This window comes from Thunnus albacares, chromosome 23, assembly GCF_914725855.1.
Source record: "Thunnus albacares chromosome 23, fThuAlb1.1, whole genome shotgun sequence".
In the NCBI taxonomy this organism is placed as follows: domain Eukaryota; kingdom Metazoa; phylum Chordata; class Actinopteri; order Scombriformes; family Scombridae; genus Thunnus; species Thunnus albacares.
The window spans coordinates 24,086,116-24,103,621 of record NC_058128.1 but is presented as its reverse complement, the minus strand read 5'-3'; the positions used below and the strand labels follow the sequence as shown (position 1 = coordinate 24,103,621).

Here is a 17,506-nt window from a genome sequence, read left to right as displayed (position 1 = left end):
GACTTTCAATTAACCTTTGCATTTTAATTAAAAAAGTACTCAACCAGGACAAGTCCCTAGTTCGATTTGGGCTGGGGACCTTTGCTGCCTATCATCCCTCCCTCTCTCCTAACATTATTGCCTTACCTCTCTCCTATCCATATCGCTGCTATCTGTCAAATAAAGGCACAAATGCCAGAGGAAAAAAATACTCTAATCATTTAGCATTGAATGATACAGTAGTGTATGTATGTGTGTGTGCGCGCGCATGTGTCAATGTGTTAATTAAAGATCATCTTACTGTTGCTTCTGTTTTCAATAATTTTTTTCTTGAGTCTGTATATGAGTTAGGAAAAAAAATTACAAAAAGGAAACTGGATATTGTTCCTATAGATGCTACAGGCCACCCTGGTAGCAAATTTCCTTTGGCATGGATGTGGGCCAAATGAACAGCAAAGATGTGGCCCATATTTGGAAGTGAATGACGGGCTATATCCAGCCCAAGGGTACAACAGCTATAAGTGAATCATAACAAAGCCAGACTTCTACCAGGAGTAAGCCAAATACAAATAGTTGATATGGCCCATAGCTGGGCCTGATATGGAATCTTTGTATGGCTGAGTTCTGTTAAGGCCTCATGGCCCTTATGTGACCCACAAAAAAAGAACAACTCTGATTTAACGAAATAAAAATAGTGTGTACGTGTTTGTTCTGGAATTTAGCCTTTGCTGGCTGGACACAGGTTTGGAACAGCAAACATAACATTGATTTAATTGCCATTAAATAATATTTGCCGGCGCAACCCAAAGTAGACAAAAGCTCAACATAAGTAAATCAAGATTTAAAAATGTTAAAAAGTCTCTTACCTAAAGCTAGTCGAAGAAAGATGGACGACTAAAATGGTCCGCATTCAAACCAACAGGTTAGGCTGAAGGTGTGGCTTGCCACATGCTTGCCACATACAGGTGCAAACCATTTGGGGAAAATCAATGCATGTCAGTTCACATGATTTCCATTACCACGCCACACATGGTCCCAAGCTGTCAATTCTTATTTGGGCCAGGTACCTAAATTTCAGAGGTGATCCTGAAGTGAAATTCCCTCCAATTTTGAAGATATGGCGAAACATATGTAGTATAATTTGGCCTACATGCTTTTTGCCATGCCATATCTCAGCCATGTGTGCCAGTTAAATACCTTACATGGCCCAAAAGTTGATGCTATCAGGGCAGGTTTTCAAGCTGGTAGAGACTAATGAGTAAACAAAATCATCAGCTCCTTAAAAAGCTCCTAAAGTAGAGATGCTTTCCAATTTGACACCATATTTGTTAAATCACAGAAAGATTTTTTAATTCCCCCTATTGCTCATTTAATTAACTTGTCTTTTAAACACTTCTCCTGTCCTGATGACTGGAAATGTGCCATTGTCATGCCTATTGTTAAATCTGGAGACCGCCTTAAAGCCAGTAACTACAGACCAACAAGTACACTGCCAGTACTCTGAAAGGTTGCTGAGAAAGTTGTCATTAAACAACTGACAACATCTATTAATACAAGCAATTTTGATCAACATTGTATGCAGTTTGGCTTTAGAGTAAATCATTCACTGAAACTGCTACCTTGCACTTAATAGAGCAAATCAAATCAATACTTGACAAAGGAGGAGTAGTTGGTGCTGTATTTTTAGATCTGCATAAAGCCTTCGATACAGTCAATCATGATGTTTTAATATCGAAACTCTATAAATTTAACTTCTCATCTAGAGCATTGGCATGGATGTCGTCATATCCATCTAATAGGATACAATGTGTTAAAGTTGGTGACACACTGTCCAATAACATGAAGTGCACAATGGGTGTTCCACAAGGGTCGGTGTTAGGTCCCCTATTATTTAGCCTATATATTAATGACCTCCCTCAACAGTGTCATGATGTAGAACTATAAATGTATGCAGATGACACCATTGTGTAAACACATGCAAAAACAGCTGAGTTAGCTGCTGCTAAGCTAACAATTGCATTGGAAAGGATCACACATTGGCTTGATCAATCATGTCTGAGTCTGAATGTAAACAAGACAAACGCTGATATTCTCATCAAAGGTGAAAAGATTGACATAGTTACTGATTTCAAATATCTTGGTGTGACACTGGATCCAAATTTGAACTTTAAGAAACATGTTTAAAAAACGGATAAAACCATAGTACAACTTAGCAAACTTAAGACATATTATTAACTGTCTCTCTTTGGACGCAGCCAAGATATTTATGCACGCTATGATTCTTTCCCATATGTCTTATTGCATCACATGTTGGGGGCAGGCTGGAGAAACAGCTATAAAACCACTTGAGTCCTTATACAATCAAACTCTAAAAACTCTGGACAAAAAGCCAATGCATTTCCATCACTGTAGGGTACTGGAGAAATACAATTTACTGAGCTTTGAGAATTTTAGATTATTTTCAAATTTGTGCCTAGTTCATTTTAAATGGTTTGGCCCCTCCTCCACTATGTGACTTTGTGTACACTCACTCAGTGAGCTCTATTAGATCCTCCAGAATATCCTCTATACGTAATCGTACCATACCATTTCGTCGCACTGCATTTGGACAGTCAGCTTTCTCTGTGAAGCAACAACTCAGTGGAATGTCCTACTTGATGATATGAAGAGCTGCAGTTCAATCAGTGCATTAAGAACCAGGTTGAAGAATCTGCTGAAGGCTGCTCAGCTCTGTGACCACTAAGTCTGGATTTGATCTAATGGTCTTCTCAAATAATCTTGCTTTTGGTTTGACATGCTTGTATTGTTGATTTCTGGTTGACATCGTGGGTGTATGTGATGTGCTGTCGTGTGTAGTTTTGTATTTTGTATTAAGGATAATATGTTCTGTGTGTTTTTGCTTTGTACTGCTTGTTATTGTGCTGTGGTATGTTTTGATTTTGGGGGACTGCAGATGTAAATTAGTTTTGAGCTAACTCTGGTGCAGTGCATCATTTATGTTAAAACCTGTACACTGTCCTGATAAATACAATACAATATCATTGGTGGACTCATGATGGACAGTTCAAAAAAGATCAGAATCGCTGAAACAGAACCGGAGACATTGTCTTCTTTGTCAAAAACCTGGCACATTACCCACAATGCAACTGTCATCAGTGTGGTCGGTGATTCAGGCATGTTATGCTGGAGCTGCTAGCCTCAAGCGGAGATGAGGGGCAGGCTACAGATGTCTGATAACCTCACCTCTTTCTAATTTCACACCTCCAGATTTTTCGGCTCCCTCTGGAGTCTTTATACAACTTTTTTTATATACCATATATTCTCATATAAAAGCCAGTATTGAAATAATGTCCATCTGTAATAATAGGCAAGGGTGTGTCCAGCATGAACAAATGAAGCCCAGTCGTTAAAAAAGCGTTGGTAAAAAAAAAACATTGAGGGGGATGGAATTACCTGTAACATACTGCAACAGCTCACATTGTAAATTTTGCATAATACAGCACTAATCCCAACAGTACAGCCACTGAGTCATGATATACTCTCTGTCATGTTATCACTCTGCTGCTCTCAGTTTCTATTCTTTAACAGAAATCAGTAGTGTAGGCAGAAATCACAGTGTGGGTGGACACAGAGAAAATCAGGCGGGCCTAGCCTGTCAAAGACCAGTCATACTTAATAGGTTCAGAAATGCATCTGTTAACCAACACCACAGTTTAATCATACAAGCCTTATACATCATCAGAGGTACTGTCACATGAACCAAGTTGAACAGCACTGACAGCATCACATAGCCTGGCACCACTGCCACATATTAACACATACAGATGCAACAGCATCTGGATAGAGATACACCAGCTCCAACATGACACTTGAACATAGCCTGGAAGTGTAGTCATATAAACATAAACCACACACAGACACACACAGATGGCAGATGCAGCAACATCAGTGTAAAATCCAGTTGTACACCCAATGAAAACTATATCCAATAAATAATAATATTGAAACAGGCAATAGGCTAATATAGTCCAAAATTGTAAATTAGCTTACATTCGATGATTACAGCAGCTTTACAATGCCTCAGTCAGTTCTCTGTCAAAGGAGAGCAGGGACAAAGAGTTCAGTCTATATGTCATCACTGATGCCCTGTTGCCAGTTTTTATCCGACTGACAGTTGAAAAGAGTCTTTCATCAGTACAGCTTGTTGCTGCTGCTGATGGGGAGAGGGCTGAATTAGCAGCCACGTACATGTTGTTACTACTTGGCACTTGTTGAGGAGAAAGTGGCACAGGAGGAGGTGTCTGGGTTGAACTGAATTTTCTCCCTCCTGCTCCTCATTGCATCATTTTATGACAAACATAAGCAAACTGCTTTGTTTCTCCAGGATCTTTATCTTAACCTACATTAAAAGCAGCTAGCTAGCGGACAGTAGGCTTCTGTTCCTCTGTGCAATGCGCAGGCTGTACACTGAGTGAAAGAGGAGGAGCTGCTCACTGCTCGCAATCTGACATTTGCAAAATGCAATGCCACTCAAAAATTCTGACTTATCAATATGATCACAGTAAACAAGAGGCAAGAATTATTCTATTTTTATGGGTGGCGTAGTCAGATAATTGAAACAGTACTCATTGACTGCTATTCACTAGATGATCCAGCAAAAAAGGAAGCCTTCTAATTAGGTGGTGTTCCACAGCCTTGACATTGATTCTACAAGTCTCTGATCTCTTCTTGAGGGACGAACACCATTCTTCAAAAACATATTCCCTCATGTGGTGTTTTGATGATGGTGGTGGAGAGCACTGTCTAACACGCCAGTCCAAAATCTCCCATAGCTGTTCAATTGGGTTGAGATGTGGTGACTGTGAAGGCCATAGCATATGATTCACATCATTTTCATACTCATCAAACCATTTAGTGACCCCTCGTACCCTGTGAATTGGGGCGTTGGAAGAGACCACTCCCATCAGGATAGAAATGTTTCATCATAAGATAAAGGTGATGACTCAGAACAACTTTGTATTGATTAGCAGTGACCCTTCCCTCTAAGGGGACAAGTGGACCCAAACTATACCAGCAAAATGCCCCCCGCAGCATAACAGAGCCACCAGATCCCCTCACTGTAGGGGTCAAGCATTCAGACCTGTACCAGCTTTTCCTTTAATTTGTCACCCATCTGTATATACTCAATGTTTTGTTCCACAAGAGGGTTAGATATAAAGATAATGTCTTTAAATAAGTGAAAAAAGTTATTATGAGACATTACAGCTCAAAAAAGGTACATTTGGGAGTATCTTTGGCTTGATTGACAGGTGTCTCAGTTTGTCACATTCAGCTGTGTTGCTCCCTTCTGGCTCCACACAACTGACAAGATTAAACTACAGCATTGTTTATTGAAATGCCTAAAAATGATATTTGCACTTTTAGCTGACAAGCACCTCTAGCATGTGACATGTCTGTCAGGAGTAATGGCAGAAGTAGTGTGACATGCAGTCCATGTACCATTTGTAATCCTAACCAAGTGTTTAAACATGTAGACAGAAGTTCCCCAACCTTAACGTGAAATTAAAAAACATTTTTTACATACATTTCCCAGTTCTAATACTGTTTCCCTGTGTTTATCAGTAATCTCTTGTTATATTCCAAGTATATGTCAAAATTTTTTGTTTTGAGTATTTTTATATCAAAATCCGCTTCTTTTTTCTTCCTGTAAAACACTTCTATATGTTTGTATCCAAACATCAAATGAGATGATGGTGAAATAAGAGCTAGAGGTCTTCAGGGGTCCACTTGGTTCTGAGGAACTGAGACCAGTCGCAGATCTCAGGTCTGTATGTCAATATGTCCAATACCCAAGTGGATCCGAATGGACCCAAGTGCTCCCTTATCAGCTCTGATCATGTGGTACGTCACAATCACCGCAGGAGAAAACGGTGTGTTTTGAGTGAGAGGAAAATGTAAACTGTGAAGTGAAAAGAATGGACGTGAGGAACAAGTTTAAGGAAAAGGAGAACAAGGAGGTAAAAGCAACCAGCACATCAGCTGTTTGCTCTTGTTTTATGCAAATAGTCGACAAAGATGAGAAAAAAAGTTCTGACAAGGGAACTTATTATAGGTAAATCAGTCATCTACAAGATTTATACTGTTTAATGAATTTTGGATTTTTGGAATTTGATTCACAGATATTACATTTACAATTCATTTATATTATTTTATTAATAAAGAGTAAATAAGTTAGAACATTGTCTTTTGTCGGTCTATCACTCAGTTGACTACACAAGATTTTATTATTGGTACAGAAGGTGAAACAGGATTTTAAGTTATTATATGTTATAAACTTGAATATGAACCATATTAACAAATTATTTTTGTTTCTGTGACTACATTTGTTCTCATTATTATATTGCGGCTGCTTGTTAATTGATCATATTAATTGATAGGGCATCAGGCTGCTGACAGTGTTTGTGTTAACTTTCTGTTGGCTCGACCGCATTTTGGATCAGGTCTGTTATGTTTGAGTCTATTCAGGTCTGGCTGTTGGGATTTTCTTTTTTGAAAATTAATTTATGCACTTTGGGTTCAGGTAGGTTTTCCACAGGTCGGTTTCGGGTCAGGTCTGATATTTTGGACCCATGAAGACCTCTATTCAGTGAACTGGAACAGACCTTGTTTTCTTGCAGCATGCACTCCCTTTGGCCTGCAGTGCTGGTCAAACAAGTGTGCTGTAAGCAGTGTTTCAGAAATATCTGTCTGTTAGCTTCTTTGAACTCTAAACCACATAGGAAGTAGGGAATATTATAATATACCCCTGGAGGGGCAGACATAATAAACGCCTGTTATTAGACAACCCATACAATATGAAGTCAAGTTCAGACTGTCAGTAGAAGTGTGTCAAAAACACAACTCCCTCATTCACTACAATGAGGTGTTATTAAGCATTAAGCGTTCATTAACACACACATCCCAACCCAAACCTGGCTCAGCTTTTGCTGTCACACAAATGCTGATAACAGGCATTACAGCAGCTATCTTCAAATTCTGAATATCTGCTGTAATTTTTGGAACAAACTCTAATTGCTCCTCCACACAGGCAGCCGAAAATAATTTATGTGCATATTAGAAAAAGATGATTTCTCTTTCTGCTCTGCTGCACCCACAGTTATCAGGCAACCTTAAAGGTCAATACACTCAACTGAGGAATTGTATTGCAGTTAAAGTGATATGTGATCACCTTTATGATTATCTGAGCTCCTCCACTCATTTATGGTTTATTGGCATAACAGGTTCACGATAATATTCATTTTAAGATGAAAATGTTTACTTTAGCTGAAAGGTTACTGACCATGCCACATATCTGCAACGTCTCTGGTTTGATCCCAGTGCGGGACCCTTGTTACATATCATACCCATCTCTCTCTCCCCTTGTTTCCTATCTACCTCTTCACTGCCCATTGTCCAATAAAGGCAAAAAATAAGCTTTAAAAAAATGTTTGCTTTAGAAAAATGCTAGTGGCACAATAGCACCATCACCTCATCTGTCCTTTGGGTCTTGGGCGTTTTGTTTTTGACCATTTTGTCAGTGACTCGTGGAGGGACAGATGCTATGAATATGGATATAGACAGAGACACAGCCTATAGGACAGTGAGGAAGTTAGACAAATGGAGAGAGAACAAAGACACAGTCAAGAAAAACTAACTTTGTCACAAATCCAAAGCTACCCAGGCGGATAAGAGGAGCCTTGTCTGAACTCAGTGGGGGACCAGAGTTATTAATGCACCTGAGAATTTCTATGCTTTTCACCTCCAATCGATACCTGTCGTATTCCTGTGAGATTAATCATTGGAGCCATTACTGTGGCGCCACCGAAGCTAATGATGCCACTGGTGGCAAGTTGGCAGGAAGCCAAACGGATGAAAGTGGAAAGACATTCAGAGGTGGAGGAGGAAGGGCAGAAAAATGAAGAGAAGAAGGGGAAAAGGTGCAAGAGGGGTGCATGTAGGGATAACGAATGGCCAATGAAGAGAGCAAGAAAGGTGGTGAAACAGATTGTAGGATGGAATAGAGGTATGTAGGGATGGATGGAGTGTAGGGGTTAAGCTCTTAAAGGAACAGGCAGTCTGGTCTAATGCAGCCTTTGAAATAACTTCTTTAATCAGGACCTTAGCAGAGAATCAGCACTGATTTAAACAGAAAAGGCTGATAAGTCCATGAGTGAAAAGAGCGGAAGGAAAGAAGCACTCTACAGCATCCTCGACATTATTAATATTCCCTACCAACATCCGTCCTCTTATGATATGAAAAGTGTGTTTACTTAACAGGAATCCAGCAGCATGAATGAGATAAGTTTCTCATTATGGTTTTGGACAAGCAGGGAACAATAATGCAATGCAGTTATTGATAAAATTCATCTAGTCTTTACTATCACTTGCAGAAAGCAGTGTGTGTGTGTGTGTGTGTGTGTGTGTGTGTGTGTGTGTGTTTTACTACGTGTCCTCATTTGCCCTGTGCACGGTGTCTCTGCTGGTTCATCCACCTCATGTGTGTGGCCTGTAGAAGATAAATCTAGCTATCAGGTAGTGAACAGTCCACATGAAAAGAAACACTGCTTTAGTCAAGCTAATGAGGTGTAAGGATTGTAAGGACTGCAACTCCTTCATCATGTCTGTGTATGATCTCAGGTATCCTTGTAAGAACCAGTTAGAGTTTTAGGAGGAGGATTAAAGGGGTTGAGCTTTTGCTGCCATAGCCTCTAGACTGTGGAACAGCCACCCTCTTTTAAAATGTTTTAATATTTTTGACATACTGTTTTGTTTTTTTTTTAAATATGGAAAAAATAAATATAATATCTACACAGGTGAATGTCTGAAGGTGTGTTTGGAAAGCAGCACAACCTAGAATGAAAGTAAAAAACCTCCCACACATTATGTTGCTCATTGCTGGTATATATTTTTAATGACATTTGGTCTACAAAACGTTCCTCAGGTATGTGGACAAGCATCACAACAGTTGCACATAAACACATGGAGGATAATCAGGACTGTCAGAGGACTGAAGAGGTGAATTTAAACCTGCATTACCTTTTCTTTTTGCCACTTAGGGGCAGCTGAAACAAATAGTGAACACAACACTGACATATCATCACCTTTTAAGTTGATATGCTGAACTCGTTAAGAAACAGTTACTTATTTCCACATTCAGCAGTTAAAGAGCAATGTTAGCAACATTTGGAGTCGTGTTTCTGTCCACCTGCTGAATGTAAGTCCAATAATCACTCTTTTTTAGCTCTGGTTTTGCTCTCAACCAACTCCTGAGGGCCGTTTGGTGCTGAGCAGGTAGTGTATGGTGGGTATTTAGAGCATTTTCTCTGAAAACAGCTGCCTGCTGCAGCCGACAATCACACTATGAGAGTGCTGAGAGTGAACCAAAACAGTAAAGTTGCAGCCGGACAACTAAACAATGAGCTGCAACTCACTATAAAGCTCCATAAAGCCAAGGGGAGCTGCAGAGTCACTGATAATTCTCTGTAGGTTCATAACTACAAGCCATGCACAACACATTACATATTGTCATTTGATACATTGTTACAATAAAAAAACATCAATTATAGCCATTTTGATACTTCTAGAAAACACACGTTCCCATTCAAGTTATAAAAGAAACATTTCTTCTAAAGAAATCTATAAAACAACAATAAGGGCAAAAATGCCAATACTGATCATAAATGGCAATCTTACCATTTCATCAAACATAGTCTGTCCTACCAAGCAAGGTTACAGAAGCTGTCATTTCAGGAAATGCTCCAAATCAACATGTTTATGTTCAAGTGATAAAGTCCTCTAACGGCCGTTATGGCCATAAACAGTAGGAATTATGATGCGAGTAGAGTAGGAATTCACATGTGGTTATCATAGAGCGACAAAGTCTGCATGAGAAGGAGGTCGGGATAGATGAATGGTTCAACAAAACAGCTGAATTTAACATTTAACGTTGTTTGTGTCCTGTTTCTGACAAATGATGTCATCCAGCTGATGGAGGCGTGAGATCAGATAACACTTGTGTGTCATTCTGGAGTGTATGAACCAACAATGTATTTTGTTGTTTAATTTGGAGGACTTGTTGCATACATGACTTTTATAGTATAGAATATCCATATAACAATTCCACAAGCAACAAAGTTGAAAATGACATCAGGGCAATGAGAACAGAAGACCCCACACTATCCAAAAAATAAAGAAATAACTTATACTTATTCTTGTGAAAATCCAGCTCATTGGCTGTGACAAGGAAAGAAATTCACACTGTGAAAATTAAATGATCAAATTTACTTACGTAAAAAGCAACAGAATATACTAACTGACTATGTGTAATGGTTAGTCAGTATATCACTGGTGCCTGTCAGTGGATGCATTATGTGGTGGTGTATGGTGTGAAATAAAGACAACCAAACCAGTCAAAGGTGTGATGCATGGGTGAGAGCCAGTGAACAACAGAGGGACAGAGGAGATATAGAGAGTTTCATATTACCAACTCTGCCCAGCAGGAGGCAAACACACTAGCAGAAGAGCAGGGCACACATATATACAGGCCATGGCAGAGACAGACGACTGTAGCTTTGTCCCAAATGCTTTAAGACTCATAGCAATGGAAGTTCTTCTTTTTCAATAGTGATGTGAATTAACTGTTTTTTTTAACTGACTGCTTTGTTGAATCCTCTATCATCTGACTGCAAAAGCAGAGCACCCCAACCCCCATGACTCTGTGGAAACAGATCATCAGAATCAGAGCAGTACACAAGAACTTTAACCTCAAAAGCTCACTGACATTCAGGAGACCACATAAAGACTTCTTCAACTTTCGACAAGTTGGTCAAATGTGCCACAACCACAGAAACTCCTGTAGTCCATCAAACGCTTAAAGGGGAAGTTGACTGATTTCACACATTGTGGACTAAATTATTATAAATATTTATTTCACAGCGCTGCTCTAATGACATGTCGTATTATTTTCTAATTGTTTCAGGTCCTCTACCATTGACAATCTTAAACTTATTATATATGAAACTCTTAAACCTTTAGGGGCGTGTATTATGCTCATGATCACACCTCACGAACGCACCTCCTCATGAACAGGTGACATTCATCAGGCTGAAACATGCGATTTACAACAAGTTCAGGCAGTTAAGAGACTTTGTTGAATCCAACTCGGGGCACTCGTACAAGTAAACCTCACAGAAAAAAAAGTGAGAGAGAGTAAGAGATTTTAGGATAAGAATATGAAAATGTTCTTGTATGATTCCCATTGTGTTTATGTGTGTGTGTGTGTGTGTGTTATATTCACCATTTGACCTGATTTTGTGATTGGATCATTTATACAGCATCTATGGTTCCAAAAATTTTATGAAACAGGTCACTCCTTCAAAGAGATTTGTTTTGCATGGAAGACCCCACCCCTTGCAGAACTCTACCCACACAACATGCATAAATGAAAAATGTAACATATGGGACATATATTGTATTAACTAACATTATCATTAAGTAAAATAATACAGGCTGATTCTCAATCATCAGTTTTAGGCTACTATGATGGATGGAATGCAATAAATATTGAACCTAAAACAAGCAATGAATATCCTTATGCTAATTGGTTAAATGCATTTCTTTCACTTTGTTCAAAAGTAAAATTATCTTACATTTATGGTTCACAATAAAATCATGCTTTGCTTTATGTGGGAGAGATGGAAAGCAGTGCAGCGTAGGTCCAGCACCACTGTCAGACAATTCCTTGACTCGATGTATAGCAGGGATGAGGAAACCACCTTAAACATACAGTGTATGATGTTGGGAATGGTAAAAGTATACTGATTGCTGTTGGGGAATGATGGATATCCATGTCACATAAGCAGACAGAACCTGTCCCTAAAGCCATAGGTAAGTGGATTTCACAGTCAGATTTTAGTTCATATAACCAGCTGATGGTTCGGCGGTCACAGACTGAGATGAAGGCTAAGTTCCAGTGACAGTCTTTCCTTCTTGCTCACGTACCATAATGTTGTTTCTTCACTGTGTCAACTGGAAACTGTGAGTTACTTGTATAATTCTATAAAAATTTAGTTAATGTAAATGATGCCTTGTTTTTTTTAAGTGGTATGCAAATTGGTAACCACAGGTATAAAACTGGTGTGATGCTTGTTCCTATACCTGATAAAGGTTGTGCAGACAGAAGTTTCCTACATAAAACTGTATACTAGCAGTAAGAGAGACAGTGTGCAGGGTCTTTACATGTTTTTTTTTCTTTCTTTTTTAAGATATACTGGTTTGGAAGTGTAAAACAAGTTCATGGCTGCATGGGATTAAACAGGTGTTCATGGTTTTGTGTCCACTCTCTGTATATCCACATTGTACATTGTAGTAACTCAAGATACTACATGTGTCCCAGCTTTCTCATCAGTTTTTTCAGAAATGCTTGCTGATAAAATACCATTTGGTGACTGTTCAACTTATGTGGAACAAAGCTTTTCAGACAGACTGAACAAGCTGCACGTAGCTCTGATATATTAAAACACCAACTTTTGTCTCTATCTCCCTGTTAAAAAGAATGCAGCTCTATTAAAATAGGCAAGGCAATTTGCAGATTTCTGTTCAGCCTATGCAGGGAAAGGTGTTCAGGCCACACAGCAGAGATAATGTTTTTTTTATCCTTAAATGTCCTTAAGCCATGTTAAATCTCTCTAATATTTGAATCTGATGTAACTTCTAATTTAATTCAAAAGTAGATGTGACTTTTAATTTAATTTAGAAGTCGATGTAACTTCTAATTTAATTTAGAAGTTTCTAATAAATGTAAAAGCACATTGCACTGCACACACTGCACAGTCATGTGGCTGTGTGTGAGTGTTTGGCTTGCACCATTAAATATTCCAGTAAGTGGGGAGACTGAGCTCTGAAGGTCTCCTGGCACAGAAAGCAGTGGGAAATTACCTCTCTAAGAGAAATCAGTTAGTAAAGCCAGTGAGCGGCTCTCCTCTCATTCCCTCCATCAAGCCCTCCAGGCTAATAATCCACAGCCGTGCTTCAACGGTTCACCCTCAACAGTCCGAAAGCATAAAATACACTGCTAAAATTCCATTTCCTATTGCTCTGGACTTCTTTCACATTCTTCTTTTTTAAAAAGTTTCACACTCGGGAGCTTTGTGCGAGGATGGAGAGATACTGGAAAGCAGCCAGATGAACTGAGCTCACTCAATGGGTTATCACCACAGGGGAGTGTGAATTCTCCTAAAATCTATATTTTCTGATATGAAGCATTATCTAATATGACAAGTCATGGATGAAAAGTGCAGATAGAACTCAGCGTGCAACCATTTGCATGCGTAAAAGAAATGTTAGCCAACTTACAGGTGCTCATCTGACATTAAGGTACAGACACAAACGGTCCTTTTTGTACATCCTCCATCAGAATGAAAAGCAGCGGATCACAGGCTGGATATGAATGTGTTCCCTCTAATTGTACCCTGTTGCTTCGCCATGTGGCAGGAAGGAGAGCCGGGCCTGTTCGCCTGCTGAGCCGTGGCGGCTGTCCAAACAGTGCCATGTGCACATTCTGCACTCAATGGGCCATGAAATCAAAGTCATCTCACTGTGATTATGCCATTCAACATTCAGCATGGGCTGCCTGCTTGTGCTGGAGATTACCAAGGCATTGTCTCCTTTACGTTTGTGCTCACCATGTAACTTAGAAGGATATGAAGTATGACTATGCTCAAACACGCACACAAACATACACAATTGCCAGGAGCCAGCAGTCAGTCTTCCTGCAGTCTCCATTCCAGCTGTATTGATTTTGCAAAAACTAATTTTAAAACATCTTGTGAAGAGAAAATGAGAAAAATACATCAAAGCTTGCTTTTATCTGGCATTAAAAGTAATTCAGTTTTAATGCAAGTCATACTGCATGATCTTATGATTCATAGTTTTTTTTCTGCTGCTCTGTGGACCCAGTGTGTGGTGGCAACAAGCTTAGCAAGGTAGTACATGTCTTTCTCTCATGCTGCAGCCTCCAGCTATTTGTTCTAAATGGTTTATGTAAAACCTCCAGCATGTTCTGGGCCTGCCTTGAGGTGTCCTCCCAGATGGACATGCATGGAAAACTTCATTTAGGATGCATCCTATCAGATGCCCAGATCTCCTCGACTCACTCCATTCAATGTGAAGAAGCAGCAGTTCTAGTCCTAGTCCCCTGCAAATATATGAACTCTTCACCGTGTCTCAAGGGTGAGTCAGCCACCATGCAAGGGAAACTAATTTTGGTGTCTTCTATGCATGATCTCATTCTTTCAGTCACTCCCCAAAGCTCATGATTGTAGGTGAGGGTTGGAACGTAGCTCCGCTGGTAAATCAAGTCTCAGCTCCCTCCTCACCACGACAGTCTGGTACAATGTCCACATTACTGCAGACGCCACACCAATCCATCTGGCGATCTTGCACTCCATGTCTGATGATCTCAGCAGAGCCATGTCATCCACAAAAAAAAAAAAAAAACAGAAAATCCTGAGGCCACCATATCGGACTCTCTATGCCCCAGCTGTGCCTGGAGATTCTGTTTCTTTAAAATTTACAAGCATAATCGGTGACAAGACACACACAAACTTACCATTGCCTGTCACACACTGACAACATGTAATCTTCTCTCTATGATCATCAGATCTTGTACTGTAATCACACTGCCCTCTCAATAACATTATCACATAACAGAACTGGATTATGCATTTTCCAACATAATTATTCCACGATGCTTTTAAAACTACAGCCTATTCAGACTACTGATTATAGTTTCAATATTAGTGTGAATATGCTGATGAGTAAGTGAAGTGTTGCCTAGTAACGGTTGCTGTAAGTAGGAGGAGACAGACAAGCTGCTAGATGAGAGGCACATTAGAAAAAAGATAGAGAGGACTAGTGGGTGTTAAGAAGATATTGAGCTAACTTCACTGGGTGAGAAGAATTACACATTGTGATGTAAGGTATGTTCAGGTCAGGAACGCCTGTTGCAGTTAACTTGGTGATATAGTCTGTCCGAGCACTAGATATGAAAATATGCAGGAATGAAACTTCTCACCATCAGTGCTGGTGATTTCAGGATCAGTAATTTCCTAAATAGTTGGTAGCTTTAGCAAACCTTACTCAGAGTGCAGTTAGTGCATTTGTTGGGAAGAATTTTCTAGTGAGTATTTCTGGCAGCAGGGCAGTGTGTGTGTGGGATTCAGTCTAAATGAACAACAGTGTGTGTGTGGTAATGAAGGAACATGTCACCCAGTGCGACAGTGTGACTCATTGATATGTTTTAATAGTTTTCTCTGCGACAAAAAATGGAGCTCTGTGACAAAGACGTAAGATATATCAAGCTTTTGAGACACACACATACTTGTAAGTATTGTGTTTTGGGGAATTTTTTGACAATAAGAAAAGTGTCACAAGGCTTAAAGTGTCTTTTAAGTTCTTTTATGTCTTTGGTGCTTTGAAAATCTTATCAGATATTTTTTGTTTAATAAATTCACTTGTGTTGCACCATGTGTGCACAGGTCACATCAAACAAGTCCTCCAAACTACACAATAAAATTGATTGTTGCCTTCTAAAACTACTCATGAGCATTTACAAATGAGTATTTGCTGTGAGAAGATGTTTTAAAAGTCTAGAAAGTTATCAACCATCATTTTATCCTTCCTGCTATGACTGCCTGGTATATTTTTCAGGATACAAGGAATATGTACCTTCATGTATTTGATCTGCCAATGCTGGATGACGCTGCATTGCCTTTAGGCACACACATGAAGTATTGTGTTTTTTTCATGCAGTACTGTTGTTAGTCAGAACATACTGATACAAATGACCATGACGAAAAAGATTCAGACAAGATTTTCCGAGTTCTTTCTCCAGTGTTAAGTTTAAGTTAGGCCAAACCAAAGTACAGATTTCCACTGGTCTAATGTCCATTCCTTGTTTCTTGGCCCAAGCAATTCTCTTCTTCTTATTGGTCTCCCTCAGTAGTGGTTTGCTTTGCAGCAATTTGACCATGAAGGCCTGATTCACACTCCTCTGAACAGTTAATGTTGGGATGTGTCTGCTACTTCAACTCTGGGAAACACTGATGTGGGCTCTAATCTGAGGTGCCATTAATTGGTGATTTCTAAAGTTGGCAACTCTAATGAAGTTCTCCTCTGCAGCAGAGGTAACTCTTGGTCTTCCTTTCCTGGGGCGGTCTTCATGAGAGCCAGTTGCGTCATAGCGTTTGATGGCATTAGCAACTGCAAATTTTCCAGATTGACTGACCCTCATGTCCTGAAGTAATGATGAACTGTCTTTCTCTTTACATAGTTGAGCAGTTCTTGCCATAATATTGATTACTACAGTAGTGGAATAGGGCTATTACTGTATACAAACACTACCTTGGCACAACACAACTGATGGTCTCAAACACATTAAGAAGGCAAGAAATTCCACCAATTAACTTTTCACAAGACACACCTGTTAACTGAAAACCATTCCAGGAGACTACCTCATGAAGTTGGTTAAGATATTGCCAATAGTGTGCAAAACTGTCATCATGGCAAACAGTGGCTACTCAGTGGCTACTTTTTAACACTTTTTGTTTACTACATAATTCCATATGTATTATCTCATAGTTCTTATGTCTTCAGTATTGTTCTACAATGTAGAACATAGTAAAAATAAAGAAAAACCCTTGAATGAGCAGCTGTGTCCAAATGTTTGACTGGAACTGTAAGCCACAGTTAGGAAAATTTGTGGAAACTCACTTAGCAGATAGAAGGAATGAACAGACAATAATAGCAGCTCAGTGTGAGGAGAATATACAATCTCTCCTACAGTGATATTGTTGAACAGGCAGACCCCTCCTCCTGGAGACTTCCAGGTGGAATAGGCATCTCTGTCCAATCTGACAGCACATCAAAGCCGCTGATTGTCAGATCAAAGTCAGTGTCCATGTTTGTAAGCAATGTCTCCATGAAGGCCATGCTTGCATCTCTAAATTTCTGTAAGTGGGTCATGTTGGCTTGGATCTTGTCAGTCTTGTTTCTGATCAACTTCACATCCACCAGCACTATAATGGGGAGCAGGATGTGTCTGAGCCGGGGTTGTTTCAGTCTTTGCAACACTCAACTTATTTTCTCCCACTTCTGCACTGTATAGTTTGTGTCCTGATTATTAATCTCATTCAGGATATATTTGCAACTCATAGTGAATGAATGTCTGTCAATGGTCTGTCAGTTGCAACATTAAAAGTCTAAAGTATTGGATTCTGCCTGAGTGTGTTTAATGAGAATCATACAAGCTCTGAACCAGAGCGTACAAAGTCCATGCAATAATCAGAAATAACAGCTCAATGCTTGAATCCTAAACAACTTAGAATGAAAAGAAATAATATTTTATATCTGGCTGCTCCAACAGCTCTTTTCATCGAAGCTACATGTATATAACGCTTCCATTCAATTAAATATTCAAAATCAAGATGGC

The 17,506-nt window shown here is 39.4% G+C and overlaps 1 long non-coding RNA gene across 1 annotated transcript; it reads right to left on the bottom strand.

Annotated features, from left to right (window-relative positions):
• Window positions 1-267: 267 nt before the first annotated feature.
• Window positions 268-16,491, bottom strand: LOC122975558. Its single transcript, XR_006400702.1, has 4 exons — window positions 16,417-16,491; window positions 2,325-2,331; window positions 1,371-1,374; window positions 268-279 (listed from the first exon to the last, which is right to left on the bottom strand). It is a non-coding gene; the product is annotated as an uncharacterized LOC122975558 (long non-coding RNA).
• Window positions 16,492-17,506: the final 1,015 nt, after the last annotated feature.